Below are 27,932 nucleotides of genomic sequence, written 5' to 3' on the forward strand. Positions count from 1 at the left end.
CAAGGAACTCTTCTCCTAACTATTACCTCAATGCTTAGGTGGGGGCTGCAGGTTCCACTGATATTCTGGTGGCAAATTGGGCTTTGTCAGTTCTCCTTGGAGGAAGCCTCCAGCTGGAGACTTAGATTGTTCTTTCCCTTTCAAAAACTAGATTGTTGGGGAAAACCATGCTGTCCTGGTGAGGGTGCTGTCTTAGGTACCTGTACTCCAGCTGCAGGGAAGGAGGCAGGCAGGGCTCCACAGGGCCCTATTCATGGCATTCATGCTGCTCTCGTCCTAGTGCCTGGACAGTAAGTAGCTTCTTGTTCAGTAACTAAGTGAATCTCGCCCCCTTCTTCCAGGTGCCCTCATGTTGCTATAGGAACATGAGGTCACTGTGTGACTGGCTCATGCCAGGATATTTCTGCTGGTGCCACTGGAGGAAAAACAGCCTGGCATCCCACCTTAAAATTCCTCCTTTAGGATTCTTGGTAGTGCATAGCTCTGAGATGCTCAGGGAGCTCTCAGACAGCTCGTCCCATCAATCAAGTGGTGGTGGGCCACCTCATGTTGCTGCCAGGGGATTCTTCTCCAAGTCCTAGGGGTTCAGTACCTTCTCCTGGGGCTCGAGGGCATCTGGGAACTGGATTGGCTTGTCTTCCACCAGTGAACAGAGGCCACAGCTGCATCTGGGGGGGGCCAGATGTGCCTCCTGGTGGGTTCTGTCCACAGAGGATGCACAGTCCTACATCGGGGCAGTGTTGTGGACCTGAGAGAGTGAGGTCTTGGAGATCCTTGAAATGATGATAGTGTTGTTCTTCCATGATGACTTGAGTTTCAGCTTTGAAGAGTCAATGAGTTGCAGAATGGCAACTTCAGTGACCTGACCAAAGCCACTCAACACCAGCAGTTCCATATCTGAAGAAGAGAACATCTTCCTGACAAGTGCACCATGGCATGAGATGGTCTGGATGAAGATGTCCTTCTTAATGACTTTCACCTTGTTGGGTGTCTTCAGGGGAGACTCAGAGCTCAGCTGGGACACCCTCCCCACATCATAGTAAAGCTTCATCTTCACTGTAGTGACAATAGTGACCACAATCCCACACGGCATCACTATGCAATCCTTTCCTATCTTGGCAGCAGCAACAAGGGAAGGGATTTGCCAGGATTTCAGTTCACTGGGTTCTATGTAAGAAAACTCTGCAGTGACAGAGCGCAGTGTTGATCTGCTGAGCATGGGCCCACTGATCAGTAAGAAGATCTACAGCCTGGATGGCTGATTCTAGAACAGGTTGAGAGCACAGTGATCAGGGCCAACAGACCCTCTGAGGACTGCCAGTCCTCTGTAATCTGCAAGTGTAAATCCTTGGACTTTATGTTCTGCTCAAAGGTGAACTCTTCCTCCCAAATGAGGTGAGTAGTATTCTTGGCTAGGGTGCTGGTAAACCTCTCAACAGGATCATTCATCTGGGCAATGCACACAGGGTTAACGCTGCCCAAATACCAGGATCATTTAGCAGCGAGGTGCAGATGTTCTTCATCTGTGGTTTTAGTTCATGAGGTTTAGGAGGACAGGATTCTTGAGCAGTAGATGAAGTGTGCTGTAGATCTGAGCTTACTTTATGTCTGTGGGCTTGGTGCTTAGAACCACGACAGAAAGGCGGAACCCACAAAGTGGTTCAAAATATCCTTGAGGGTTTCAGATACTGCATTTGTCTCACCCACCTGGCCCTCCCCTGGTGCTTTGGACTGGTTTTTAATTGTCACTTCTGGCACATGGATGCAGGACCACCTAATCTGGATGTCTTCTTTTTCTTCTTTCATGTGTAGCTCCAGCTGTAGATGAACCAAGGAGAGCTGTATGTCATACAGCTGATGTACTGAGCCCACCACTCAGGGCACTGTGCCCTGAACTGAAGTGTCTTTCCCACCACATGATAGGCCACCACCTTCTCTTGGGCTGACTGGACCACGATGGAGACTTCTCCAACTGCCAACTCCTAGAGCTGCAACCATGGGTCCTGCTAGAAGAAGACCTGCAGGGGGCCCTCCCTTTCCTTTTGGCCTCATGGTTCAGGGCAATCATCTAGGTTACCTGCCCCTGGTACCTTCAGCTGATCAGTATCAGGATCCAAGAAAGCAGTGTGTAGGACTCCCAGCACTAATCTTCTTCAGGCTCTGCCCACTGCTGGGGTTGGGGAATGGATATCCAGAATATATATAGAATGCAAAAAATTTAACACAAGAAAATCAAATAGCCCAATCAATAAATGGGCAAATTAACTAAACAGGCACTTCTCAAAAGAAGCACAAATGGACAATAATTATATGAAAAAAAGAAGTTCAACATATTTAACCATAGGGGGAATGCAATTCAACACTACATTGAGATTCCATCTCACCCAGTCAGATGGCAATCATCAAGAATGCAAAAGAAGAAATGAATGCTGGTGAAGATATGGGGGGAAATGGAACACTCACACACTACTAGTGAGAACTGAAATTAGTACAGCCCTATGGAAATCCGGATAAAGGTTCTCAGGATACTAAATATAATACTACTTATGATACAGCTATGGCATTTTTGAAAGGATTAAAGTCAGCATACTACCCTAGAGTTTATTGTTTCTTGTAAAGTGCAGCACAATAGACAAGTTTTGGAATCAGACCAGGTGTGTCTGTCAATGGACGAATGAATAAAGAAAATGTGATACACACACATACACAGACACACACTCAGACACACACACACACACACACACACATACACACACACACAGTGGAGTATTATCCAGCCATAAAGAACAATAAAATCATGTCACTCATAAAAAAATAAATGGAATGGAGATCATAATATTAAGTAAAATAATCCAGACACAGAAAGATAAGTATTCCACAATTTCCCTCATATGTGAAATCTAGGGCTGAAAAAAGATATGTAAGTAGCAGGGAGACTTATTAGAGAAGATGACGGAAAATGGGGAAAATAGAGGGTCATAGGCATGGGTATCACTCTTGACACATTCAGAATTGGAAGTGCAGTCCCGGCTCCCACACTTTGAGAGCCCCTCCTGCTGAATTATGTACCTGGTATTATATCTAGACAACAAAGCTTTTTTAGCTCATTATGAACATTGGTGCCGGAAAAATAGGAAAAACAAAGCCATTAAAAATTCAGGTGCTGGAGAGTATTAGTCAAATTCCCACCACTATAATAAATACCTGACATAACTAACCAATAAAGAGAAAAGGTGTATTCTGGCTCACAGATTTGGAATCCATGATTGATCAGACCAATTTTTTTTTGTCTCTGGTATTGGACAACATATTGCAGAAGGAGGGCATGGCCAAGCAAAACTACTAGTCTCAAAGCCAGGAAGAAAAGAGAGAGAGGCAGAGAATGGGGTCTTAAAATCCCCTGAAAACCTGAAGACTTCCCACTAGCTCCAATATCTAACAGGTGTTACATCAGCTCCCAAGAGCAACACCCTGGGAACCAAGCTTTTACCTCATGGACCTTTGTAATACATTGCAGATCCCAACTCTAATACATCCAAAGTACAACACTACCTCATAGTGTATAATGACAGCACACTACTTTGGGATAATGCTGTTGCTGTGTTTACCCTGTGCTTAGCAATGTTTGGGGGTCTTAAAGGATGTAAAATTAGTAGATCTAGTCTGGATATGTAAACTTTGTGCCAAACTAGTTTGCTTTTTTGTTTTGGGTCTCTTTTATGCCGTCCCATTTTCATATAAGCTTCAGTTCCTATATCTTTATCTGTCAACATCTACCCTAAGATTTAATGAGCAAATCCATTTGTTTTTATGAGCATCAGGAAAAATAGGAAAAACAAAGCCATTAAAAATTCAGGGAAATAATGTCTTTTAAAAGTATTTCAACAATTAAAATCATTGCAGTCTCTACCTTTTTCCCTAAACAAGGTATGGCACATAAAAATTACATAGTGGTTGCTTATATCAATATTATGATGTATCCAGAAATTCACATTTCTGCACTCACAGATCATCCAATAATCCAAAATATCAAATACTTTCTTTTCTGAATTATTCAGCTTTCTGTTACTGTGATAAAATACCTGCGAAAAACAGAGGAGGGAAGATTTGGGCTAATGACTTCAGAGGTCTTCATCCATAATCACAGGACTCCATGGGTTCTGGGCCTCTGGTGAGGGAGAACATTAAGGCCAGAAGGTATAGCAGAATAAAGCTGTTTACCTCATGGTCAGGAAACAGAGAGAGAGAAAGATAGAAGCACCAGGGACAAAATAAATCTTCAGAGGCACACCCCAAATGACCCACTTCCAAGGGGGCTCAACTTCCTCAAGTCTCCACTACCTCCCAATAGTGCCACCAACTGGGGACCAAGCACCTACCACTAGAGTCTTTGGGGGACATTCCAGATGCAAACTATAATATTTTCCTAAAAGGAAATGCTATAAGTAAGAGGTAGCTCTCACACAAGTCCTTTAAAATTGCATGCCAAGTTCACATCTTAAAATCTGGTCCTGATCAAGCAAACTGCATGTCCCTAGGTTCCACAGTGAACCCCACAGTTTGTAAAATATCAAGCAATGTATCAAAATTAAGTGGCGTAATTGTAGAAATAGGCTTAAAATCTTAAACTCTTGGCACTGTTTCTTCTGACTAAACTTATATTTTAAAAAAGTTAATTGTCACAAGGTACAGTGGCACTCATCTTTAAACCCAGCAGCTTGGGAGGCTGAGACAAGAGAATTGCAAGTTCAAAGCCTGCCTTATCAACTTAGGGAAGTCCTAAGCATCTCAGTGAGAACCTGCCTCAAAATAAAACAAACAAAACAAAAAATGAAAAGGGCTGGGGATGTGACTCAGTGGTTAAGGGGGCTGGGTTCAATTTCTGGTACAAAAAAACCCCCATAATTTGTAAATGCATACCCAAATAGACAAAATAATAAGTTTGAGTACTTTACAGTATAATGAGGGGATTATAGTTCAAAACAAATTATCATATATTTTATAAAATATACCAAACCCCACATTCTAGGGAGACCCTACACACCAGCAAGTAGAGGTTAGGGGCTTCTTTTCATCAACCCTGATGTCTAGAAACTGTTGGAGATGCTAATCACCAAAAGAGCAGAACAAAAAAATGTGAAAGGAAAACACTAAGAATGGATCCTCTTTCAAACCAAGGACAATTGCTGAAGTCACTGGGGGGCAAGAGAGACACCACTGCACACCCATTCTGGAACACAAAAGGGAAACCAGGACAGCTTCCTGGTTCTCAGCATTTCTCTTACCACAAGGCCTTGGTGGATTCTTTAGAGCATAAATGTAGCCAGCTGTTCTGGGGCCTGCCCTCTCTGCATAGTGAGTCCCTGGTGGATACTGCCTGGGTTTCTGAGAGGTCTTTCTCTGCACAATTTAAAGCTGTTACAATTAACAAAAGTCTCTGATTCTTCCCCAGTTCAATCTTACACTGAAGAATCTCCACAGCTTTCCCAGAACCAGCCCTTGCCCAACTATGTAGCGCAGTCTCAATTTTTAACCCAAACACTGCCCCCACCTGTGTGTCAGGTCCAGAACCACACCTACCTCACATCTTCTCTCCCAAACCTACTACCTTCTTCTCAACCCCAGAAGAGGACACAGAAAACAATTTGCTCTACATCCCAGGAGGAGGTATGGCCTCTCAGTCCAGCTGAAAATCAGCATGTGGAATGGCACTTGCAGAATTAACAGAAACAGAGGAAGGTTTTACTCCCTTTGCACCAAAAATCTCAGGGAGCCAATAGCCAATCAGCTCTCAGTCGTCGCCAGGGCAATCACCCCTCCCTAACCCTCAAGTCTGCCTCCATCCTTCTTAGGGATTCTAACAGCACCAAGCTCCAGGAGCGACCAGAGCAACACAGTCTAGGGAGGTTCATCACAGATGCACAGCAGCATGGCCCTCCCTGCAGATTTCAAGCATCCCAGGACTTGACACAGCCTCAGGGCAAATTCCCAAGGAAGAGTTCTGGGTGCCAGGCCAAAAATAAGCATGGCCCCTTCCTGGCTGCCTGGCCCTCAGAACTTGTTTGTGAAAGCAGCAAAGGTGTGCAGAAGGTGAGGTCCAGGTGCTCTGAAAGATTCCTCAAGGGCCCAGAGCAAGACCCAGAGAGGGATCCGGAAGATCTATCCTGAAATTCAAGAGGCACCTCAGTAAAAGTTCTGGAAAATGAAAAGGAAGATTCAGGAAGTGACTTGATGAGGCCAGGGAAGTGTGACTTAAGAAGTGACATATCTATGGGTTCAAACAAGAAACTTCTGGAAAAAAGCCTGCAAGACCATCTGAGCAGAAAGTTGATGTAGATCAATGAGGGCATAATCCCCACATATGTGTGTGGATCCTGTCTTGATGTCAAGTATGCTTTCCCAAAGTCCAACACCCACAAAAAAGAAGAAAAAAACCCCAGCAATCTAGCATACTCCAAGGATCATCAGTCTCAGATGAACATCTCCCAGAATCTTTCCTTCCTTGATCTGGGAACTCTCTTGATGCTAGAAACAAATATTATGAGGTATTGAATGAGACACAGGTTGAGTCCACACCTCCAGGCCCTTGATCCCATGACTCATGACTTGGTGAGAGACCACCCTTGCCTCTTCCACAATCAGACTTTCTCTTGGTCCCCTGTGACTCCAGGTCCGACTCTATTGCCAAGGTTACCAGTTTCCCAGAAGGACTTCCTTGGAAAGGTCCAGGAGAGAAGGTGATTTAGAAATTGTCAGTTCCCACCCTGCAGAGTCCCCTCCCTGGTCCCTCACCTGCAGAGATGCACAAGTCCAGAACAGGAATCCCACTGAGGCCATGAGCCCTCAGTGGTCCCTCCAGCTACACAGGAGGACCCTCTGCCTTCTCAGCCTTACACTTAAAGTTTCTCAGGCAGAACCCAGCACAGCAAGATTATCACAGGATATGCAAGTGACAGCCTCAAGCCCAGTCCAGGCTTGATAGAGGCCAGGTATGAGCCATGGGAGGAGAGTGGAGTTGTGGCCTCAGGAGATCCCTGCTCTGGTATGGCAATGCTGGAAATCAAAGAACAGTCCCAGTCCCAAGAAGACAGAGGTGGAGACGGAGGAGCCTCCTGAGAGGGAAGTCCCTCCCCTCCCTGCCAGAGAAACATTAGATCCTTTAGAAGGCTATATTGAGAAAAGGAAGACTCACTTTCTGCAGTCACTAAACTCTAATAAAAAAGGCAGAGGGCAGGAAGATTTCTTGCCACTGCCCAGATCCAGGGATCAGTCACAAGCAGACTGTGAATGGAGAATGAGATGGCCGAAGCCCAGAACATCATGACAGTTATTCAATGGATCCTGGTGGACAAGATGGGGCATCAGCATGGAGGTGGTTCACCAGAGTTAAACTGACATGAAGCGGAACCCCAGACCCTTGTGGTAGGCAATCTTGTCACCAGACAGTTTCCTCCTACACAAATGAAAAGAGAATGATGAGTCATATGGCCTGTAGTAACCATGCCAGCCTCAAGGGCCACAGCCTTCCTAATAATAACAGATGTATCAGAGATAAGGAGAGCAATCAGGCCTTGCTGCTCAGGGAGCCTGTACCACCAGCTAGTCCCTGCCAGCTTAGGCCAAGAGGGCAGGCATCTCAGGTCACCTCCATCATTACCAACATGCTGTCTTCAAAAAGGTTTTATCTGATCAAACATACCATGTTTTTTAGTTTACATGGTAAGAAAGAAAAGTTTTCTTTCTGGAAAAAAAAATCAATCCATACAGAGAATGACTATTTTGTCTCATGTACATTCTTTGTGTGCTAATGGCTTCTTCCTATTGATATGTCTACTGCTTTCTAATTCACTTTTTTTCCTCATTAGAGGTAGTGGCTTCTGTCTATGCCATGTTGAGTCATAGGGAAGGGGTCAACAGCACTGTGTCCCCTTCTGGACAGAACTATTTGTGCGGTAACTGTCCAGTGGTTTGGCATGATGAGTTCAGAGTGAAATGTTTGAGAAAAATATTACATGTTTTAGCCAAGAAAGAAGGTAGAGTGGCATGGGGTCATCTTAAGTGGTGCCACAGACAAGAAGCCCATGCCCTCCCAGTACCAACCACCAGCTTAGAGGAAGGGGACAGCAGAGACTGAGTTGTTCACCCCATTCCACCCTAGGCCTCTCTCTGCCCTGGTTCCCAGACTACAGGCCTGGAGAAGACCCTTTAACTCTGACACAAATGCAAAAGGAAGCAAATCCTTCAAGCAGAGATGATAGATTTCTGAAGGGTATATTAATAAGCCTGTACAACATTGTCTCTTGAATTCCAGAAAAGATGAGTTGACAATTGGTGGAAAAGCCAAGACCAGGGCACTCAGATTATGACTTGAAGCCTAGTGACCTTTACACATACATATAGCTCTAGTTATGTTACCTGGAAGAAGTCGGGACTTAAAAGGGCCAAGGAGCCAGCCTGGGGTCACAAGAACAAGTCTCCTGGCTCTAGTCCTTGTTTGTCCCATAGATTTCCAGGGGGAAAGGCAATCAGACAGGATATGTTCCCACAAGGTAAAGTGACCTGTTCAAAATTTGAGAGTTTCCTGGGTAGGGGGACAGGTCAGGACTGGTCCCTTCTGGGCCTTGCTCTGCTTCCAGTCCAGATTTCCTCTTCTCACAGCCTGTCCATTTGGGAAAGCAGAAAATTGCCAAAGCAGAGAGATGAGAATCCATTTCTCCATAGTGCTCCATGATGTGCCCTAAATATAGTGAGCAATGGGCACTGCTCCATGGGTCTCATTTATTCCCTGGTGGGCAGTCCTGCTCCAGGAGGCACCACTGAGCCAGAAAACATGGCATGAGTTCTATTTCCATGCCTATCAAGATACTCCCTGTACCTGGAACGAGCAGCCCTCAGGGTGTGGGTACAATCACCACAGGCCTCTTCTGAGCCTTTCACTCTCCTTTCCAGAGTGAAAGCAAAAATGGTCCTGGGCCAGGCACTGCTGGGTCCTCATGGACCCAAGTGGCAAATTCTGGGTGGGAGAGAGTTGAAAAGGTACACTGGAAGAAATGATTTACAGTAGAAGGGGTAGAGAAAGAAAAGGGGAGGGGAGGGGAGGGGAGGGGGGATAGTAGAGAATAGGACAGACAGCAGAATACATCAGACACTAGAAAGGCAATATGTCAAGCAATGGAAGGGAAACTGATATGATACAGCAATTTGTATATGGGGTAAAAGGGGGAGTTCATAATCCACGTGAATCAAACTGTGTAATATGATGTATTAAGAACTATGTAATGTTATGAACGACCAATAAAAAATAAATAAATAAATAAATAAATAAATATCAAAAAAAAAAAAAAAACAAAAAAAACGAAAAGGTACAAAAAGGCTCCTGAGGGGACAAGTGCCCCAGATAGCAAAGTCAAAGGACCAGTCAGAAGCAGGAGGGGGCAAGTTTCTGTCCCTTCTCTTGCCATCAGCCCTGTCCAGGGCGGCATTCTATACTGTTATCTCTTGGAAAAATTCCCCTTCATAGACCACAATGCTGTTGACAATGTCAAGCACTTTTACTTGTAAATAACTCCCACAGGAAGAAGTTCCTCCAAGTTTTCCCAGACACAGCTATACTTTCTGTCCTTCTCACCATGTAAACAGTATGACTCATCCAACTCCACACAGTTCCAATGGCTTCCCCCTGTGTTCTCTAAGGTTGGTCACATTCATAACCATTCTTGTAACACAATCAATTGTAATTATTTCCAGGGCCAATATGGATTGCTTTATATTCCAAACAGGTGATTACTCAGAGGTCTGCTAGGGCACCCCTCCCTGGACTGGGGTATCCTGATCAGAACCGCCATCTCCTCATAAACACGTGGCCCATGCTTCTAACACCCGTGGAACCACAGTTACACAAACCACACAGGTGAATCTAACGTCCAGAAATCTATAAAATAATTTTGTGCCAGCCACAGTGAATAGGGATTAGAAAATGCTAAGCTCTCTCTAGGGAACATGGCTGGCACAGCCCTGCAGTCTGATCATTTTTGTGCATTAGCTTTTCTCACCCTCATTCACTCTCATTATGTCTACAGCTCTTCCTTCCCCCCTTTGTCCAGTACTGGAAGTTGCTGCCATCTGCTCCCTCATGTTGTCACAATCTCTACCATTTGATGCCAACAACCATTTGACCAGACAGACATCCTCGGCTCAGGAATCCTACTGAAACTTTGCAAGCAAGCCCATCCCACCATCCTTCTATATTCCTGCCATAATCTGTTGCTAGGAACACTTTACATACCTATCTCGAACATCAAGAAAAACTTCATAAGGTACACAAATTTCTTTTGTATGCTGTGGTCCCAGGAGTGAAACTTTCCACATTCTAGGTCTATGACTTAGGCAAGTCACTCAGTGTCTCCAAACATCACTTACTAAAATGAGAATGAATGTTAATAATATTGTAATGAAGAGGAAACAAGTTAAAATATTAAAATACACAATTCCTACTAGATGATTTTGATATTAACAGTTTTAATTTTATTTTACTAGTATTACCAACTTAATTGGATAACTTTTATATTATAATTGTTTTTATTTTTACTGCATGATTGCCAACACTTGTTAAATAAAGTACACACAATTGTGATATATTGTTTCCAGACTTAAGCAATTCACTTTCTAGCACAAAAGATAAAGTTTAATAAACACTAGAGATTTACATTTCTGAGAAAAAAGGAATATTCTTTCAAGTAATATTTCAAATTGCTTTTTGAACATGATATTTACCATGTTTCTATTAATTTACTTTGGTGTTAAAGGACTGTTTTCTGTAATCCCAGTTACTACTGTTTTGACTGTGAACAAGCTGCACTCACAGAGTTCTTCAAAACTGACTTTGTTCTCTCCACACTGCATAGGCACACCTGCTCCAGCCCTTGGGTGAAATCTAGGGACCCCATGGCTTAACTGCTTATGTTCAGATAAGGAAAAATCCACCAGTTCTCTCCAGGGGCAGAATGAGGTCTGGTTGCAGTAATTACTCTGCCAGTCCCAGGTTCATAGTCAAAACAGGACACTGCATTGAAACACAGAGTTTCTTTCTCAGGAACAGCCAGACTTACTGGAATCCTGCAGAGCCAGTCCAGCAAACCATATATAGACTTCTCCCTTCAAATTTGGTACATCTACCTCTTTTGACAGACAGGCCTGGTGATCTTGTCTCTGACCACATCAAGTCCAGCATCTACCCTGGAGTAAAAGAGCAAGAAAATATCACTTGATGGGTGCTTCTCTTCCCTGTGCCCACAAGGATTCTGTCTGAACTAGACATGCGTTCAGAGGGGACTCCTTCATGGGCATTCCCTGGGGTTTCCTGGGCCTCGCTCTTGTAATTCCTCTTGCTGGTCCTCACAGTTTTCCACCTGGACCACCTCACCAAGTAGTACCCTTGCTGTCACCCTCTCTTTCCCCACCCCACGGCTCTCAAGCTGTGGTTTAACTTTGGACCCTGTGGTGGAAAGCAGTTATTCCAAAGGCAGCCTCTTCTTGTTTCTGGGTACTACAGCTCTCTACTCCCAGATGGCTCAAAGATGGGCAGAAAATAGTGTCTGAGTTCTCCCAAATGCCAGAAGGAACACAGGCTGGTTCTCACAGCTGGTACCTAGATGGGAATTGTTTGAAGAAAAACTGAGAAAACTTAATTTAGCAAAGCTTGCCTAAAGAAAGACAAGGAAAATAAAAAAAGGTTCTAGCACAAGGTTGTACTTGGGACCCAAGACGATTAACCCTACCACCTCTGCAGATTACACTCACCACCAGAGAAAAGGAAGTGCCATAACAGAAATCATCTGATTGGCTGCAGTCAGCATTTCTGCCAACTTTGTTTTCCTCTGGACATAAATTTGTTTAAAGTTTCTAACATCTTGGAGTATTGTATGTCCAGATAACTCCTGCCTATGTGCACTGCTAGGTTACACAATATATTTTCTTTAGACTAAATAAAGCCAAGAGAAAAAATTGTAGAGACCTATGATAAGAGTATGTTCCAAACATTATCTATGACTAAATATTGTCAATCTAAAGATCATGACAACTAGACCATAGTGAAGCACCCTGTTCTGCATGATTAAGAACCTTGAGCTCACCAGGCTGGACCACTCCCACCTACTTCTCACATTTACTGTTTACAGAGTCTCCTTTAAAAAAAAGACTCAAAAGCATGTCCATTCCTGAGATGGCCCACATTCTCTGTTCCTGGAAGTGTGTTGAGGGCCACAGCCGAGTTGGGATGACGCATGGCATTTTTGCCAGAAGTAGTAGTTGAGACTGGACGCCAGCAAGCCATTAAGATGATGACTTTTGAGTTCTTGCGGAGTTCCTGTTGAGTTCCTGTTGAGCTCTCCCAGGGATTCCTGAAGAGTTCAGGTTGGTTGGTGAAGTTCCGGTGGTGGGAGTTCTGGTTGGTGTGTGGTGTGTTCCTGGAGGAGCCAGGTGGGTGGCGTTCGGGAAAGTTCCCGGGGAGTGTGCTGGTGGAGTTTGGAAATAAAGTTTATTCCTGCTTGAGTGGCTCGTGATTTGTGCCCAGCCAGACTTCAGCAGAAGTGTGTATTCCTTGCTTTCCCAAATAAATAATTTCTGTTTGTGACTCTTTATGACACATCCTGAAATTTTTTTTCTCTGGTATAAACAAAGAACCTATCAGGGTTGAGTTGAGGTCCCCTTCTTCTGAGGGACCTCTTCAGACCCCTGTCAGGTAACAATTTAACAGCATCTGGTCACATCTGGCATTTGATGGTGATCAAGGACCATCATGTGTTGCAAAGTAGTGTTATCTAGACAGGTGTTCAACTTTGCATTCAGTCTATCAGCACAAGTTCTAGTGATATGAAGACCCATTTGGGCAAAACCAGGCTTGCCAACAAGTACTGAGAATGCAACAAGCCAGCTGTTAGCAATTCCCACAAACAAACCAGGTGCAGGAAAGATAGGAGAGAACTGATGGAGTCATAAGCCTAAAATGAGAAACTAGGAAGGAGCACAGAAAAAATTCCTGCTACAAGAATAAGTTTCTAGTCTCCCCTTTGTGGTTTCTCTACCCTCCCACCTTTTTGTGTGTGTTTTGTAATACTGGAGTGTGAGCTTATACTTGGAGGCATTTTATCTGTGAGAACCCTATGATGTTGTTCCAAGGAGGAGGGCAGACCCTCAGTAAGAATATCTTGTAATTCAATGACAAGCTGTTGGTGCTACCAACCTGTGGCCGTGGTAATTTCATTCTAAGACCATTTATGTATTGCTAATTTGAATTAAAAATCTATGTAAGGGCACATCTATAGACATGAGGTTTCAGACTTAATTTTTTTCTATCTCATGTGCTAACTGGAAGATTTGTCCTTGGGGCTGGGGATGTGGCTCTAGTGGTAGCGCGCTCGCCTGGCATGTGTGCGGCCCGGGTTCGATCCTCAGCACCACATACAAAACAAAGATGTTGTATCTGCAGATAACTAAAAAATAAATATTAAAATTCTCTCTCTCTCTCTCTCCTCTCTCACTCTCTCTAAAAAAAGATTTGTCCTTGTTCACCTTTTCACTGGGTTTGTAGCCTTTTGAAACCTACAACTGTAGGGAGAATTTTGAGTTCTATATGTCCCTTTTATGGACCCAAGGACTTTTCTAGTTTCCCTCATGTAGCCACTTAAGGATTTATGAGGTTAAAAAACAACTCAAGATTAGCCATGGACACTCAGTTTAACTTTAAGAAGACTGACATTTCATTTCCACTGAATGCAGAACATTAATCTGGTATTTGATTTTGTTTTAGTAGAAAAATAAAATAGACATAATTGTTCATAGGTAAATTGAAATAACCATCTTGATATTTTAGGCCTCAGATAAATGACAACATACACAACAAAGCTCATTCTTTAACTTCTTGGGGAATTCTTTATTCTTCTTATTGTACTATCTTGTCTAATATCTGCCTAAGGCACATAGTTTAAGCAATAAAATATTGCATTTTGCACAGAGAAAGCATGTGGAAATCGCCATTCATTCCAGTCAGCATCACAGTTGCAGTGATATTGAGAATCAATGCAGTTCCCCCTCTAATCCACAAGTACACTTTTGAGTATCAGGCAGGGAAGCTTCCCAGTAAGTGTTTATTTCATTGGTTCTTCCAACCTACCTCATCACTGGGGTTCCATCTGAAAGACAAATATAATTGGAAGGGACTGGCGAACGAAGAGACCACCAAGAGACCGACTCATGCAACAGCAAAAGGGGTTTATTGCAGATCCAGCGCGATGGGGCTCCATGCTTACCCAAGAAGGGAGAGCGGCCCAAAGCCCTGAGCACGGGTTGAGCAGTGCTTAAGTACACTTTTTTAGGGAGGGCAGGGACTTTACATACATCACAGTCCCCTCTAACAAATCACCATACACCGTGGGAAAATCAAACAACAATTCTCAAACATGATTAGTACATTCATTGACGGGAACAGGTCAGGCTGGAGTGATAGGTCAGTCCTAAGGAGGGGGATACATTCAAACTGATTGGTTTGGGCCCTGAGGTGCCTACGTGCTGAGCTGCACAGGGTCCAGGTTGTTAAACATCTAAGTGGTCAGGGGGGATTATCTAATAGGCAGTCCCAGGAATTGTCCTAGCAGCTACAGGAATTTCAGGCTTTGAGTGTAGCTTAGAAACTTAACAATACCTGGTCCTTTACATTTTAACTTCAGTTTTTTTTATCCTTTCATAATAAAGGTGAGACCTATTTGGCCCCCCACTGCCTGCCTCCCCATATCATTACTTTACTCCCTTCTATATAAAATATAGACTATTTTAGAAATGATCACATTTTAAACTCTGCAACAGCATAGTTTTTAATGGACTTCTGAATGTTTGAAAAATATTAATATTGAGACTTAAGTTACCTTGTTTTTTTTTCTTTTATTAGAATATAAACAAAGAGTCTTTACTCATTCAGGCATGATACTTACAGATTTTACTTGAAGATTCCAATTATAGAATTTATTGGGAAATAGAATTCAAAATACAATTGTCACCAAAATAATCATCAGACTAATTTATACACTGAACCTAAAATCTGTTTGAGATCATAAAATGCCATGAAAAAGTTATTATTCAAACTATGATTTCTTTTCCTTTTTTATTAAAGTAACACTGATACTTCCTATTGTGTGTTAAAAATTCTTAGGGACACATGTTTGTGCCTTTTCTTCTACTAAATGGCTTGGCTCTTTATTTGGAAACTATGGAGATTAACCTCCTTCCTGCTGCAGGTGAATTTGGGCTCCTAACTATTCAACCAAACATATCTCAGTCCTCCAGCACTACTTCCTCAGGGCCACCATAACTCAGCCATAGAGAAGGAGGCCACCTCAACTCTAAGGTCCTCACCTTGATGCTAAAGACACTGTCAATCCCCAGTCTAGGTGAGAGTGAGGGTGACTATAAAGTGGATAGCTTACAGGTAGGAATGGGGACTTCCCCCTTCACAGAGAAGCAAGGCGAGAGGTAAAATGGAGGTGACATCAAATCAGTTAAAAAAATGCTTGTCCTTTTCAGCATGTCCTTTCAAACCCATCAGCTGTCACCATTAGGCCACAACTGAGAATCTGTAATGGGACTCCTCTTCTCCCTAATGCACAGCAGCACTACTCATGGTGGCTCCCTGTTAAAGAAGCCCTCTGCTTCTGCTGACAACACCACCAGCTTACAAACACACCAACTTCATTCATCACCACCCAGCCCTGGACCAGTGGCTGAGGCATGTGCAAAAAATCAGTACCAACCACATTTTACCTTTTTTAAAATGTGCTGTAAACTTATCTCTAGGAAGCAGAAATTTCAACACATATTTCATAGATTATTCCAAAATTCCATTTTAAAAACATAACTATTCAACATTTATTCTTTCATAAATTGAACAGCAAAGAAATTCTTACATATAAATGAACAGTTTTGTGTTTATATTGGGGTTTATAATTTCAATTATAAATTAAGAATTAATGAATGCTGGATTTCTGTTCGAGACTAAAATGCTCAGGGGTTACTCCAGGGGAACTAGGCTAACTGGGCTACGCGAAACAACCACACAAGAGACAGAAATACCTTTTTCTTTGAGGTTGCTGTGATGGCTCCTCTGACCTTAAGGGTCTGCAGAAAGAGAGAGAGACTGAGAGAGAGTTCGAGCCCTCAAGTGCTGACCTCTTTTATTGAGAAGCTATTCAAATGAGGCAAGGGGTCAGGTTTCAGGGGGCTGCTTCTAGCTTCATGATGTCTGCTGTCAGCAGGATGACTGACATTAGGTAGGCCACACCCAAGGGCACAGTAAGATAAGGGGACACACAAAAGGTGTTTCTGTGGAACATTCTATCCCAAACAGGGCAAGGGGTGATATTACAAAGGGACAGGCGAGCATAGCTCCACCCATGGGGCTACAGCAAGACACACCCATGAAGGAGACACCATCCCTGGAACCCAAGAAGGGTGGGGCATCTAGGGACATCTGCCGCCTGAAGCTTCCATCACCCAGCTGGGGAGTGACCCGGTCACATGCAAGGTTGGTCTCCCACAAATGAATGTTTTTAAAGGTACAGAATACCTTTGGCTCCATTCAAGATTTATTTCACCAACAGGATTTGTATAGGGAATGATTTAAAAAGACATCAAAAGAAATCATAGGCTGAAATGAAGAGGAATAGGAAAGGTATCAATGAACAAGGAATACTGCTCTACTTCCTCAAGTATGTTGGCCCTGGGTAGATTCTCTTCAGCCACAGGTACAGTCCTCAGTAACCCTAGCATTCACAATGCGGTGACTAAATACTTCTCCACTGTGTCAACATTGTCACACTTCCTCCTCAGCCACCCATAGTTGTGTCCCTGAAACTCTAATACAGAGACCTGAAAGATGCTGGAAGACAAAAACTGTCTTTATAACACTGACATTTCCTATTGTGTGTTAAAAATTGCTTAGAGATACATGCTTATTCTTTTTCCTCTATGGCGTGGATTGGCTCTTTATTTGGTACTGTAAAGATTCACCTTCTTGGTGCCCAATCTTTTCTCCCCAGGCCAGCTGCAAAACCAAAAAAAAAAAAAAAAAAGAAAGAAAGAAAAAATTGCTAACCTATGGCTCTGGTCTTGATGCTCCTGAGTCTCCTCTTGTAATTTTTCAAGGTACTGGTTTTCCAGTACTTCCTGAGAATTTTTTTTCATAAAAATTTCTGTAAATAAAATGGAACTATATCTTGAATGTCAAAATCTGCCCATCTACCCTGATGCTATTTGCTCCCTGTATCACAGTCATCCTGAGGTGCTCTCTCTGCAGCATCCTCAGGAAGGCTCCAATTGAAGGCTTTGGTTGGCAATACTCCTTCTGCACAAGGGTAGCATCCACGTTCTGCACACCTATTTGCATCTATTGATGATAAAAAGCCAATTAGTGCAAGGATTTGAAGGAATTTTAGGCTACACTTGCTGCCTATCTTATTTCCAGTTTAGAGCTTCTGGAGATATATGGGTCTGCAACCGAATTTGTTTGAATTAAGTGTCTACTAAAAATTCTCCAGAGATCGCATGTAAGAAATTCATATATTTTGAGTATGTATGATGTACTTCCTTTATTTTCTTTAAAAAGTGTTTAATATATTTAAATTTTTTTTCTCCTAAGCTCAACAAAATACTTGGTTGTGTCACTCTTGTTGTTTTAAATATTTATATAGAAAGAATGACAATCAAACACTTGCAAATCAGTAGGAACACAATGACCCTTAGTGCAGGAATCCTTTACCAATCTGGGCAATGTTTCGCTTCTGGAATAGACTACATGTTGGGGAAACATGTTTGACTCCCTGAGTCACTGGGTGATTTTTTTTTTCTTTCTGATTGTTATTGATTAACTAATAGTTAATTTGCCTCATTTTCTCTGCTTAAATGACCTAACTTTGATTGTGCTATAGCATTGATTTACTCTCCAGGAGCCAACTTTCTCATTGTTCTGGGAATATACAATCTTAGGTCCGTGATCTATGTGGTAGCAATTGACTAACAATAAGTACTAAGTCTCCCAGCACTAATTATAATTTCAATACACTGCAGAGTTATGAATAAGGAGAATTTACTTAACATGCTTTATAGATGCTGCATTAATAAATCTTAGAGAGATGGGTGTCTTACCTCTGAAGATTCAGAAAGATCCTAGGATACCCCAGCTGCTGAGTGACAGACTTGACATATGACCTCCAAGAACTCAGATCAGCCTCCAGAAAACCAAAGAGGTTCATCAAGGCAGCAGGGTTGGACACAGTCACAAATCTAATGGCTTCAAAGGAAGAAAATACAAAACTCATAAGAGAATTGTACAGGGTAGACTAAAAATAAACAAACAGCCATCCACAGAATTACCTAGAGTCCTGAAAGAACTGTACAACACCAACTCTGTTCTCTAATTAGCAATTATCCAAGACACTAATTGCACTCAGTCTGAGAGAGAATCTCATGGAATAATCACCTTCAAAAAACTAAGCCATGCTGTTAGCAATCTTTTCTGAGATAAAACACAAGTGAGGCAACACTGTCCCTCATAGTGTATGAACACTACATTCTAAGGGCCTCATCAGGAGGTCTTTATTGCTCAATTGCCCAAATGAGGCTGGGAAGAGACTTCAGACCCTTCACAGCTTTCAGCAAAGAGAAGCAACTTGCCCTGGCTCTTTGTCCCCAGGGAAAAGCATTTCTGCACTTTCCAGGCTGTGGCCTTGGTGCTGAGGATACAGGAGTCTCATGAATACGCAGCTGCTTGGTGCAAGCTCCTGGGAACTAAAGTCTGCAATGGCTGATGACTTACCAAGGTGAGCTGAAGGCCTTGACCTCCTGTGGTGGAAAGCTAGCTCCTGTTGGCAGTGGTCCATCTAGTCAATTAGTGCCTGGAGTTGGTCCATGCTGACCATGTACTTGAAAATCACAGGCTGGGGGTTTTCTCCATGAGAGCTTTTGATTCTGGCCTGATGGCAGCCATTGTGCTGCACTAAGTACATGCATGTTCTTATGGGCAGAAAGGGCCTGGAAGGGAGGAAACAGAACATGACTAGGCTGAAATGAGTCTGAACATCAGAGGCATCTCTTATCTGAATTAAGGTTTTTAATCATCAGATATCTTTGAGATTAAGATCAACATAACTAGAATTCTTAAGATATCAATATTAAAATTTGAAATTTACATTACCATATATTTGCAATAATTAGCTTTGGTGAAATCTGTTTGACAATTTAGTCAACATTGCCAAAGGGTCCATTTCTGAATTTCTGTGATATAATACCACAAGTTATGAATATTTATCTTTTTGATAAGCATAGTCCTTTCTAAATTGAATATCTTTTTCCTGAGATAATCAAATGTATGTATAACAGACACATTTGAGAAACAAAAAGCCTATATGATCATGAAACATAATATAAAATAATTCTTTTCAGGTCCTGAATTAAACTCAGGAAAGTGTTCTACCACTGAGCTACAGCCCCAGCCCTAAAATAAATATTTTTGACTAAAAATAACCAATAAGCTATCAGCAACTCATTCTGTGGTCAACACTAAATCACATGAGACATTTGAGCATCAAATATATCTATTCCGGGTAATAACCATGGGGACACAAATGTCAGCAGACAAATTCTGACAGATTTCTGTTATATTACCTGTTTTTTTAATGAAGGAAACTAGAAAAAAATTAAAATGCATTCCAAAATGTTTACAGAAGAAAAAACTTATGACTTCTCTCACTTTCCCCCCAATTCATCTTACATGATAAAGGTTAAAAAGTTTACATGATGTAAAGGGCTTATATTTCAGTGTAATAAGGGAGACTTGAAGTTGCCTTAACTATTATTTAGAACATCAAGTCATATGACCACCCCTCTATGTGAACTTGGTAAAATGATGAGTTTCTCTCTATATAGAAACATTACAAATTACTGAAGACACAAAATAGTTATGTAGAGTTTGTGCTGCTAAATGAACAAATGCAATAGTATGGCTTCTCCATGAACAAAATTAAAATATCAAAACAATATTGCCAGAAATCCCCTAAGAAGTCCCCACAGAACTCTGACCCTCCTGCGAGTACCTAATGGCTGGCTCATCTTCCATACCATGTAGCAAGGGACAAATCTGACAGCCACATTGCTGTTTTGTTTACACAGGCCTGAAATGCAGCAGATAAAACCAGAAATCCAAGAACTCCAAGGGCCAGGGAAAAGAACTCTGGCTCAAAGACTGTGAAGAGCAAGGTTATAAAATATCTCAAAACTAGCAAGAATCAGAACAAACTGAACTAGCAGAACTAATGTCCATTTTATATTCAATGGCATTAGGAAAAAGACTTAAGAGGTCATCTCACTCTCTCTGTTGGCTAAAGGAGGCTATGAGCATTCCTACAGCCCCCTTGAAATCCATAGTTTTTTTTTTTCGCTCTTTTAATCACATTTTCACTGGGCAATTCGTATTTCAACATTTTCATGAAAAATTGCATAAGTAAGCTTGGCATTTATTTTCTGATTTCCTACTCCAATCATAGAAGGATTTACCAGTGTAAAAGAAAATAGGTAGAAGACTGTGAGGCTTAGGAACTCATAAATTATGATGCCATACTCTCATTTATTTTCATGGTTTTTGACATAAAGAAAAATGATGTACATGAACAGATCATGTAGGCTAGTGGTCAGTGTGATAGATTCGGGGTCTTGCATGGTTAAAATATAAGAAATCTTTTCCTTCAACTACAGAAGAGGAGAAGATTGAAAATAATCTCTCAAACTATTCTTCTGAAAAAAAATCACAATTTAAATGATTACCCTTTATAGTGAAATTATTTAAAAGACCCCAAGTAAGACACACCATTTCCACAACACATTACTTTCATAAATTTCAAAAAAATATTATCTATAAGAGAATTTTGAGGGGCTGGGGATGTGGCTCAAGCGGTAGCGTGCTCGCCTGGCATGCATGCGGCCCAGGTTCGATCCTCAGCACCACATACCAACAAAGATGTTGTGTCCGCCGAGAACTAAAAAATAAATATTAAAAATTCTCTCTCTCTCTCTCTCTCTCTCTCTCTCTCTCTCTCTCTCTCTCTCTCTCCTCTCTCACTCTCTCTTAAAAAAAAAAAGAGAATTTTGAGATCATAGAATTTGTCCTTAGCTTTCAAGGATGAACAAACAGACCAAAGAATTTAAGAGACCTTGGAACAACAAATAGCTGCTCTGTAGTTTGAACAGCAAATTAAATTTGAACAGCAAATTTAATTCTAATTGTGGACAAATTTTTAAAGGATTTTTGAACTATCCTTAAATCCGACTACATGAAAACATGTTCCTCCAACTTGCTGGAGCCCCTTTCATCTATCTGCACTCACGCACAGTGACCACTGGCAGCTCCTAATCCACCCTCTAAAGTTCAGGCAAATGAACTTGCAGTAATTTAACTTGATGGTTTGGTTTGATTAAGCCACATAGAAACAACAACACTGACCCTGTATCATATAATGTCCATTGGTTTCTGTTTATTTTGCTAAATTATGTCTGCTTTCCAATTTTTGAAACTTTCCACACCAAGTAATACCCCTTCGAGCTATGTAAGGAATGTTTACAGGAAAACAAGTGGCTTGATGACAAAGAAGCATCTTTATTTTACGCATTCAGATAAATATATATCCAAAGCACACCTGCTATGCTCATGTACACCTCCCCAAAAAGAAAAAAATAAAGATTTCATTAAAAAAACAATATGAAGCCTTTACAATTGATGGATCTGTCAATCATGGAAATTTATTCTGTCACTTTGGAAATTGATTCAAGAAAAGGTTCATAAAAAAGAAGTCCAATACATTTCTACAAAGTACAGTACCTCTCTAGAGATGAAGACACCTGCCTACATTTCCTCTGATGGGAAAGGTGGGTATAAGTTCAGAGAACACTAGGAGAGCAATGTGTCCAGATGATGTAAATTGTCATATTCTATCTTCAGATGAAGAACTGGTCAAGAAACCTAAGCTCAGTATCATGAATAGGGACTCACTGACAAAAATCACTAGCAGCCGTCCTGCATCTACAAGAAAAAGTTGGTCACTGTATTGTGCCTCTGAGAAGTACAGCCCCATGAGAGCTTTCTCAGAAGTTCTTCCACCATGTTCCTATTCAGGGAGAAACACAGGTTAGAGTTGGGTGAAATCCTTTATTCAGCCCAACTCTCTTATAGATGAGGCAATGGAGGCCTAGAAAAATGTTCTTGCCCAACTTAACAAAATAATTCAACTCCACCACACATTTCTGGGTAACCTAGTGCTAGTCATTGAGCTTTCTGAATTAGTTAATTTGTTCAAAGATGGCAGAGGTCTGAGGGCTTCCTGGGTACCTTCTGCAACTAAGCCCTAACCTATATTTCATATGACAAAACTCCAGGAGGAATAGAACTAGATCATGGACATTCAAGGGCACATAAAGACATTGGTCAACCCACTACTATCTCTATTCTAAATCTCAGAGTTACTGGGACCTACCATGTTGTCCATTTGTCTGTTGTCATCAATAGCTCTCTTCTGCAAGGTCAATTTAAAGAATGATTTGGTATCTGTGCCTTACTTAGGTGAAGGTGTGTCAGCTCTAAATGATAGATTTCAGGTTCTAAATGGCCACCTTCAGATCTCAGCTCTGACCCCAGATCCATGGGAAAGCCCAGCAGTGGCACCCGTCATGACCCCACAAGTACGGGTCCTTCTAAATCAGTATTTACATTAGGACCCTTCAAGGACTGTCTTTCTTGCAATAGTTCTAGAATCTTGGGATTTTCCATGATTTACCTGAATATTTTCAGCACAGGAAGATGCTATGAGATGCATCTAGATATCCCTATCACTCATCAGCATCAACAGCTCTCTTCTGCAAGGCCAATATAAAAGCTTTCTGTTCTGCACAGGCTCATTCCCATGGACATTCACAGGGTAGTCATTTCACTTAGTAAATCACATTGAACAAAATTATGGGGGTCTGCAACATTAAACAAGGATGAGAGGTGGGAGGGAAAGGGAGAGAGAAGGGAAATTGCATGGAAATGGAAGGAGACCCTGAGGGTTATACAAAATTACATACAAGAGGAAGTGAGGGGAAAGGGAAAAACAGTATAAGGGGGAGGAATGAATTACAGTAGTGGGGGTAGAGAGAGAAGAGGGGAGGGGAGGGGAGGGGAGGGGGGATAGTGGAGGATAGGAAAGGCAGCAGAATACAACAGACATGAGTTTATCAATATGTAAAGCAATGAAGTGTAACTGATGTGATTCTGCAAGCTGTATACGGGGTAAAATGGGAGTTCATAACCCGCTTGAATCAAAATGTGAAATATGATATATCAAGAACTATGTAATGTTTTGAACAACCAACATTAAAAAAATAATAATAATAATAAATAAATAAATACGCCTCTTATTTGAAAAGTGAAAAAAAAAATTATGGGGGTCTGCTCATTCATACACGAGGGCTTCTACTATCTCACATGGAAGGACTTCTGCTCTCTTGAGGCAATCTCATGTGTGCTTGATCTCTTTCCAGGCCTGACATAACCCAAATGCTCAGTTCACATAAGATGTTATTATTATTAGTGTCTACCTCTGAATTTCAACCTACCACATGCCATTTTAGCAAAATCATTTGTTGATGAAGAACACTATGCATACACTTATAAAATGAGATATGAACAGAACACCATGTCATTTTCAATTGAAAGTATGGCTTATTATCTATAATCTTGGAAAAGTGAAAAAAAATGAATTTCTCTGAGCCTCAATTTTTATGTTTAGTAAATAAAGAAACTGGGTCAAGAAGCATCTAAAGACCCAAAGTTATCACTCTAGACATGTGAGACTATTACGGCAACTGTCAGGCAGGCTGCAGACCTAGCCAGGTTCTGAGTATTTGTATTTTTATTGTTCACCAAGTCTCATTTCATGGTAAGGCTGTGGAATTTTGTTTGTTGGAAGAAAGAACAGCAAAATAAACTTCTCTGCAGCATCTGCATTTCCCCCTCTGGCATAGTTTAAGGGACATGCTGTTGCATTTCCCATTGCAGAGGCACTAGCATGCCTGTTTAGGAACTACTATTAGAAGCCACAAAAAACCAGCCAGAGTAAGCTGCTCCAAGTAGGAAAAGGAAGGGCTCTTTCCAGGCAAATGCCAGTATAAAAAAGATGTGGGGTCATGGTAGGACAATCATCAAAGAATAGCTATTCTTTCTTCTTTTTTTTTTTAATTCCTCACTAAGCCTGCTGTGTTAGTCATCTTTCTGTCACCACAGTAAAACACTGAAGATAATTAACTTATAAAGAGAAAAGATCCACTTGAGCTCACAGTTTAGGGGTTTCCAACTTAACAAACAGAAGAACCTCACGCTTTGGGTCCAAGTGGGTGTGCCAGATGGCAATTCTGGGGAATGCCTGGCAGAGCAAACTGCTGTAATCAAGCCAAGAATCAAAAGAGTAAGAAGAAGAGACCAGGGTCCCACAATCTTCTCCAAGAGTATGTCTGCAGTGACAAGAAGGTCTTCACTAGGGACCACTTTCATAATGTTCTTTTGGCTCCTGACACTGCCAGCCTGGGGACTAAGCCTTTCATACATGGGCCTTTGGGAGGTCATTCACGACCCAAATCATAGCACCTGCTAACAATTCATTAACAAATTAAATTTGGACACCAAAACATTACTGATCATAGAATGTGTTCTTGGGATCTTCTCTACTTTTCTATGAATCTTGGGATTTTTCAGTGGACATGGACTCTGCTCACAGGGTTAACACAAGACAAAATAATGAAAATCTTTAGCATGCTCTAGACTTCAGTGATAGTTAAGCACCTAACTAATAAAAGAAATGTATAATTGGGATGCCACTATCTTTTTAAAGTTTTAGTTGTTCCCACCTGATCTACAATAATGAAGGCAAAACAAGGAAGACACTGAGTAACTTGGAAGCCTAGTATCACCACTGACATTGACAACATCTAGGAAGATCTCCTTGTTTGTTTCCCCACATATTTTATTGATCACTCATCTTTTGGTAAAATTAAGCCAGTGCATTTCTCTCTGCAATCACACTGCAATGTTTCAGTCAGTATTGATAATAAAATGCTTGCCCCAAATCCTAAAACAGCTGAACCCACATCTACAGCAATGTCCCAAGAGCTCCCACATTTTGCTAGTACATTCTCAAACAGGAAGATGTATCTAATCTAATGCTGATCACATCACATTATTAACCACTGCCAAAATGTTCAGACTTTGTTTTACCTATGAAGAGGTAGTAGGTATATAAACTATATCAGGCTTTTTTAAAAAACTTCTTGCAAACCCTCATAAGTTAACCCATGCATAATTCCCTCCTTGTAGACACTGCAACACTATCAGGGCAGTATAGTAATAATAGGGATACCGAATTATAGCTAACTCATAATTACCTTAGTATAATCTAGAGTTGATATTTTTCTTAACATTATCTCAGAATGTGCAGGTTCAAATTCTGCAGAGGTTAAAGTACCTGTTTCTATACCACCAAGGTAATACAGAAACAGTTTCCCAAAGGAGGGACATTCCTTTTTGGTTGGTGAAACAATGTTGAGGAGGAGAGTTGCACACAGACACAGTTACAGAGAAATGGATAGGAGCTATATATTCAAAGAGGCTGTGGCTCACATCAATTAAGTTAGGGTAATTGTCATTCACTAGACTTGATAATTTAGTCCTTCTGAGAAGCAGACATCAAATAGGAAGAGTCAAGGATTTGTGTACAACATGTATTATTGCTATCTACCACACAATTATTTTCTAGGTAACACATTGTTGCACATAAATATATGCTTACATACTGTATGTATGATTTAGGAACATTTATTAACTTCCAGAAAAATTCATGTGCTTATATAGATGTAAACAAGACACCCTTAGAAGTACAGAGTAGAATGGCCTTGTCTGGGCTTGGGAAAGGAGGAAATGGAGAGATTTTGGTCAACAGGTACAAAGTTTCAAATATGGAGAATAAAAAAGCTCCTATAATATAATATGTGGTATAGTGACTATAATAACAATACTGTAGTGTTTACCTACTATTTACTAGGAGAGTAGATCTCAACTGTCTGATCAAAGAAAGAATGAAAGAATTATAAATGGCATAAGGTGATGGCTATGCTAATTAGCTTAACAAGGGCAAGCATTTCACCATGTATACATATTTCAAAACATCTGGTTATCTGTTTTAAATATATATCTTTTTATTTGTCAATTACACCTCAATTACATCTCAATAAATCCAGAGAATAAAATAAAATATTTTTGAAAGATTCAAAAGAAAGCAAAGGACATTTTCATAAATTTAGAAAGTGAATAGAGAACTGGGAATGAAGCTCAGCTGTAGAGCATTTGCTAGCACATGTGAGGCCACAAGCTCCATCTCCATCATCATAGGAAAAAAGAGTAATGATTCTCTGAAGTGTTTGACGTTTATTGATGTAAAAAATCATTTATCCTTTTTTCTTTTAAACTAATAAGCAAAGACTTATTGGTATTATTTCACAAGAAAAGAACTTTTCCAGAAAATAAGGACACAACCATTAACCCTCACATTTTACCTGTTTTCTAACTTTTTAAAAATACTTCTTGGCTACCACATTACAATCACAATGCACATCTAAATAAACATGTCAACTCAGTAAATCCTTGACTTTCTTAATTTTGGTTTTGCACAGAGCAAACACCCATAGGAATTTAACTTTCACAGAAGAGCTTAACATACCTGTCATGTTACAGTACACAAGAGCTGATCCGAGAGGGGTACTTCCATCCAAGTCAATGTAGTAGAGGCCTGAAGAGTTTCCACTGTGCTTACATGTAGGCTTCAGATGACCACTCATATAGAACTGCAAAGAAGTCACAGTGTTACAGAGGGGCTTTGAGGGAATGGAACTCTCCGTATTGCCCATGGAGTGAGACTTTTCTCCCATGAGGCTCATCTTGGTCATGTCTTCTCTCAGAGAGTGTCCTTCCATCTCAACTCTGCAACAGGTAGATTCAGAGGCACAGAGTGAAAAATTTGGGGATATCTATTCTGAATCAGAATCCTATACATCCTTATTTTCAAAATCAAACAAATTAGATTTATTCTAGTCTAGTCCAGGGATCTCAAGTGCATTGGCTTAATCTGCCTAAATGCTGTTATTATCTAATGATGATTATTTTTTTAACACTTTACTTAGTAATTATACCTTTTGTTAACTTAAAACAATTTATATGTTAAAACACATTTTTCCAATAGTTGAATCATTCACATCAGCAACTCTTCATGCCATTTATTTTCTGGTTCAATAAGTTTATTATCTGTATCTGAAAAAACTTCATAAAAAAACTGTTGTTTGGTTTAGCTCTCTGCAGTCCTATCCTGAGCTCTGAGGAAGCTTGCCTTCTTTTGAGCTACCCGATCTTTCTTCTGGGCAAGGAACATTTTAGGACTGTTCCACCTCTTCTTTTTAACTTGTAGTTTTAGCAAGGCCTGCATCCAAATAGCAGATGAAGGCACCAGGTTGACCATCAATGCTTTCCACACTGTATTCATCTCCAATCACCTCCACTTAGCCTTCATAAATCTTGTCCATACCAAATCTATTGAGAAGCCTACAGGCCAGCAGCAGGCCAGTACAATATGCTGCAGCATAATTTGTTAGGCCAACTTTCACACCATATTTTGGTAGTTCATGTGCAAATGCTGCACAGATATCATATCCCCTTCTATACGGGCACGTGCGGCCCAGGATCGATTCTCAGCACCACATACAAAGATGTTGTGTCCGCCGAAAACTAAAAAATAAATATTAAAATTCTCTCTCTCTGAAAA

At 41.1% G+C, this 27,932-nt stretch overlaps 1 pseudogene; it reads right to left on the reverse strand.

The window, feature by feature from the left end:
• Positions 1-247: 247 nt before the first annotated feature.
• Positions 248-27,063, reverse strand: LOC144251432 (C2 domain-containing protein 2-like; annotated as a pseudogene).
• Between the last annotated feature and the right edge of the window lie 869 nt (positions 27,064-27,932).

Source organism: Urocitellus parryii (assembly GCF_045843805.1).
Source record: "Urocitellus parryii isolate mUroPar1 chromosome 13 unlocalized genomic scaffold, mUroPar1.hap1 SUPER_13_unloc_4, whole genome shotgun sequence".
Lineage (NCBI taxonomy): Eukaryota > Metazoa > Chordata > Mammalia > Rodentia > Sciuridae > Urocitellus > Urocitellus parryii.